Genomic DNA, 5016 nt, shown 5'->3' on the forward strand with positions numbered 1-5016 from the left:
TAGATATACTGTAGTACAGAATTATTTTTGGAGGCAAAGGAAATAAAGTAGTGACAATCTGAGCTGTACTTTAAAGAAATTAGACAAAACATATACGTACACATAGATACAGAGACAGAAAGACAGTGACAGAAAAATACAAAAATAGAGAAAGACAACATAGCTAAATTATATTTCTTTAGGAAATAAGCTTCATTATTACCATAGGCATACAACAAAAACAGCTTACTTATTTGTTAAATTCATGAACTTCATGTATTTAAACTTTCATTGGTATTTTTATTTATATTATCAATTCCCAATTACTTTGAATAAAAACTCAACAGGTTTTACCATCTAGTAACCACACCCACTCTTCTTTCATGAGCTTTTAAGAACCTAAAGCCAAAAATATACATTCCATCTAGATGTTCTTATGGACCTGTATACAGAGTTCATGCTTAATCTTTGTTTCCTGGAAATCTTATGTTTCAAATTCAACATCACCCCCCACCCACCCACCCTGTCTCTTTCTGAAAGGAGTAAATGACCATATTCTACACAGGTGTGGGTTTCTCTAGCATTAATGGCAGCCACAACTTTTCAGAATGTTATTTTTACTGAGACAGATTCATCTAGGGACACATTTTTAGAATATTACAACCATTCTTTGGACCACTCAGGAGATCAGAGCAGACACTTACTAACCGATATACTCATTAAAGGGAATTGAGGTAAGTTAGACCCTTAAATCGCTAGGAAATAATCTGTTTTTCCCCCATCTATGCATTGTCTATGTGACTCCCTAGACAGGACAGAGACGAGTTTCCTGTTCAGACTGTAATTTGCCTCAAATCAGTATTCAATACCACCTAAACTTGATGGAAAGCTGAAAGCCGCAGGTGCATGCTTCTAACTGATTCCAAGGAGATGCCAGAGAGGCTAACAACATGGAGGGAAGTCACTGGTCATATTGCAGAACTCACAATGTTAACTGATTTCTACCACCCCAAGGAAGAAGTAACAAAGATGTAGAATATTCTACAAATTAGAAATAAAATTCCACTTCTCATGAGAATGTTTAAAGAGAAATATTATAACATAATCAAAATGTTATCTTTTTCCCTCTAGAGCAAATCAGTATAATCATAACCTGTCAATCTGAGGTAGCTGTGAGCCCTCACACTCAGGATAATCAGGTATTTCTATAACATAACTGAATCAGCCAAGACATATTTGCTATTATCAAGGAATATCTTGACATCCATCTTCCTTTGCAACAATTTCAGTGTGATTTTCATGAAACACAATTTCTTCAGTCCTCTAATGACCGTAAGAACTCCCAGCCACTGAGAAATAAACTCCAAATACCTTACTATGAAATAAAAATGTTAGATGTTAAAAAATGTTATAATGGTGTGGCTTCAAGCTTATGTCAGGTTTATCTAATATCGCATAAGAATTACTATTATTATTATTTTTTTTGTTAATTCTCACCCAAGGATATTCTTTTCCATTGATTTTTAGAAAGAGTGGAAGGGATGGGGAGAGACAGAGAGAAACATTGATATGATTGAGATACATTGATTGGTTGCCTCCCACACGTGTCTTGACCAGTACTGGGATCGAGCCTTGACAAAAATCAAACCTATGACCTTCGGTCCGAGGGCAGACACTCTAGCCACTGAGCAAAACTGGCTAGGGCTGCATAAGAATTTTAAAAAGTTTCTTTTGGCAGGATATTATAGTCAACTTCCTAGTTAGGAAACTCTATATTTCAAATATGCTTTCACAGTAAGATATGTGTAATTAGTTTTTCTTTTCAAAATATATAAATACCTTAATTACTGAACACTTGTGTAACCACCATTAAGGTTGTACTTCTTTTTAGAAGAAAGCATCACTGCAGTTAATCCCTAGATGACAATTTTTTCAAGTTCTCCCCAGCATTGGAGGCCATTCTCTTCCAGGAGAATGGAATTCTTAAAAGTAAAACTTACTTTTGATATATTAATTCCTTTTTGCCAGGTAAAAAAAAAAATGTAATAACGGGCGTTCAGTGTTATGGACTAACCATATCACAAACAGCCACTTCTTTCTTTTCTAAGATAAAATAAAAATAATCATCTCCTGATTTGCTGTTCATTACTTAGGAAAAATATGATTCATATGGATTGAAATCATGACTATGATAATGTAACTGTTGGGATTTTTATGTCTTTGTGTCAATTAAGAGATCTAAACTTCAAAAAGTTCAATGTATTTCATGTGAGAATAAAAAAGAAATTCACATCAAGAAACAACATAGTTTAACTGCTTAAAACTAAACTCACACACATGCATGCACACACATGCACACAAACACACACAATCTTAAAAGGGTGTAGAAGATGGGAGGAAAGATTATCATCAAAGGAGCAACATTTAAACTGATAGTTCATCTCTCAAAAGCAATAGCATAATCAAGAATACAATAAAAGGGTATTTTTAATATAGTAAAAGAAAATAACTTCCAACTTAGAATTCTATATTGATAAAAAAAATACCCTGCAATGATTAAAGTAAAACAAATACATTGTTATACTGATTTAAAAATTGAGAGGCTTCACAATCAGCAAAGTTGCATTAAAGGAAATTATAAAAGTTAACTTCAGATAGGAAATGATCCCTGTCAGAAGCACAGAAATGGAATGGAAAATAAAGTTAATATAAATAAATATCATCTTTGAAAATACATGTGGACATGTAAATGCAATGAAAAATAGTATATATGAACCAGGAGGGGAGGAAATAGAGTCAAAGTGTTGTAAGTTCCTTGCATTTTCCCAGTAGCATAAAGGTTCCAATTAATATTATATTATTGTAACTCAAAAGATCAAAGTGTAATATCTCTGATAGTTGTTAAGTAACTGACAAATGAATGAATCACTTTCAACATACAAAAATCATAAAACACATTAAATCAAAACAATAAAGATAAATAGATAAATAAGCAGCCATATGAATATGAGCATAGCCTTACATCTCTCAATATTTGATTAGACAAGTAGTTAAACATTAGTAAGTATATGAAAGTTTTGAACCCACTAGCAATAAGAACTAGCGCATCTAACTGTAAATTTGCACACAACAATTTCAGGGTACACGTTCTTTTCAATCCTGTGTGAAACAATTTTTCAAGATAAAACTATATTGAACCGTAAAGCACATCTCAGTGCATTTCAATGATTTGAATTCATACTGATAAAGAGTTAGCAAACATTTTACATTAAGGGACAGAGGACAAACATCTTAGGCTTTTTGGGAAATATGTTCTCTGATATTGTAGTGTCAAAGTAGCCAGAGACAAAACAAAGAACAAAATAACATGATTCTGTTCCAAAAAATCTTTACTTGTAAAAAATAAGGCTGAGTGTGGCCCACAGTTTATCTACCTCTGTGTTTTGGGGCTTTGTTTTTTTTGCAGGCGCCAGGACCAATGATCACCAGCTGCCCAAGTACCAAAAGCGAATGCTTCCGAAATCCCGTGATGTCGATTCCACACATAGAGCAATCAAGCTGCTCTACATGCGCCACTCACCACAGGAACCCTTTTTGAACCTACCTCTGATATTGAGTATATGTCTGAGCAACATGCAATTAAGTTGGAAAAGAATAACCAAAAGGGAGTTAGAATAGTCTCATATACATATAAATTAAGAACGTTACTTCAAAGATAACATCGTAATAAGATGGAAAATAGGTTGAAGTAGATGAATAAAAGGACACATCATATAAAAATTCTGAAATAAGGGAATTGATGTTTCCACATTTAGGAGCCTGAAATATTGTGAAAACATTTTTCAAAAATCAGTGGAAAATTGATCACAACTCAGGAGCCATTTGAAAGATAATTCTACAATGTTGAGGCAATTTCTTTACCAGTCAATCAAGGTTCCCATGATTTGAAACAGCAAAAATATTAAAATTCTATGTTCCTAGTTATAGTAATAAAATAGTTATAATTAACGTGGGACATAATGAGGTGTCAAGTCATGAAACTGGTAACGAAGGATAAGAATTAAGTATTTTCCCTCACTTTCCTCTGTGATGTAATTGCACATCAGGATAACCAAATACTATATGATGGAAATATATGAAGAGGTAATATGCAAATTGTCCGTTACCGCGTCACAGTAACGACCGTGGAACAGGCTGGGTGGGGCTGTGCGTAAAACTGGTCACCAGGAGATGCATGGAGCACCTCTAGGTCCCCCCTACACTCCGGCAGGTGGCTCCCGCCAGCTCCTGCGGGCACACTGCGGATCCTGCCGGCTCCCATGGAAGTGGCAGGTGGCCTATTGCGCACGATATTGCGCGCTGGCCACTAGTATTAATATAAAAATGCTAGCTATAAGACAAAGAATGATTAATAGAACTATAATATCTTTATCTTACCACCTCTATGAAAATAATGGATATAGGTAATAATCATAAATGGCTGCTAAAACAATAAGTGACATAGTGATAGGAAAATTCATAATGTATAAATCAAACAAGTAACAACTGAACTGACTCATCATTTCAACATCCCAAGTACAGAGACAACAAAAAACACATGCCTTGGTAAGGAAATATTCAAGATCATCTATGAAGTATTTTTCCCTAAAATTCAAACCTTAATCCAATTAAGCCTCTAGATCTAACTTCCATTTGCAAGAAATTCAAGGGAATTTGGAATATTTTAAAGGTAACAGAGGATGTAGTGAGCCCATTTCCAAATTTAGAAATATCTATAGACAAAATGAGATAATATATTCAGCAAAGAGATTGCAAGGGGAAAAGATGAGAAGTAAACATTAAGGTTTATAAGCCATTTGAAATACATAAAAGTCCAATTCAAAGTATGGACATTTTCCTTAAGCTCTGATTTGACCAATTTGTGTACAAAAATAAAAATGAAACACTTGGGAAAATTTAGACATTGACTAGAGATTTGAGAATATTAAAAATTTGTTACTAAAAATGTTAGATGTTGATAATTTATTATTATATTTT

At 33.8% G+C, this 5016-nt stretch overlaps 1 non-coding gene across 1 annotated transcript; it reads right to left on the reverse strand.

Moving 5' to 3' along the window:
- Positions 1-3441: 3441 nt before the first annotated feature.
- Positions 3442-3575, reverse strand: LOC114232951 (U11 spliceosomal RNA). The gene has a single exon (XR_003619063.2). It is a non-coding gene; the product is annotated as a U11 spliceosomal RNA (small nuclear RNA).
- Between the last annotated feature and the right edge of the window lie 1441 nt (positions 3576-5016).

This window comes from Eptesicus fuscus, chromosome 17, assembly GCF_027574615.1.
Source record: "Eptesicus fuscus isolate TK198812 chromosome 17, DD_ASM_mEF_20220401, whole genome shotgun sequence".
In the NCBI taxonomy this organism is placed as follows: Eukaryota; Metazoa; Chordata; class Mammalia; order Chiroptera; family Vespertilionidae; genus Eptesicus; species Eptesicus fuscus.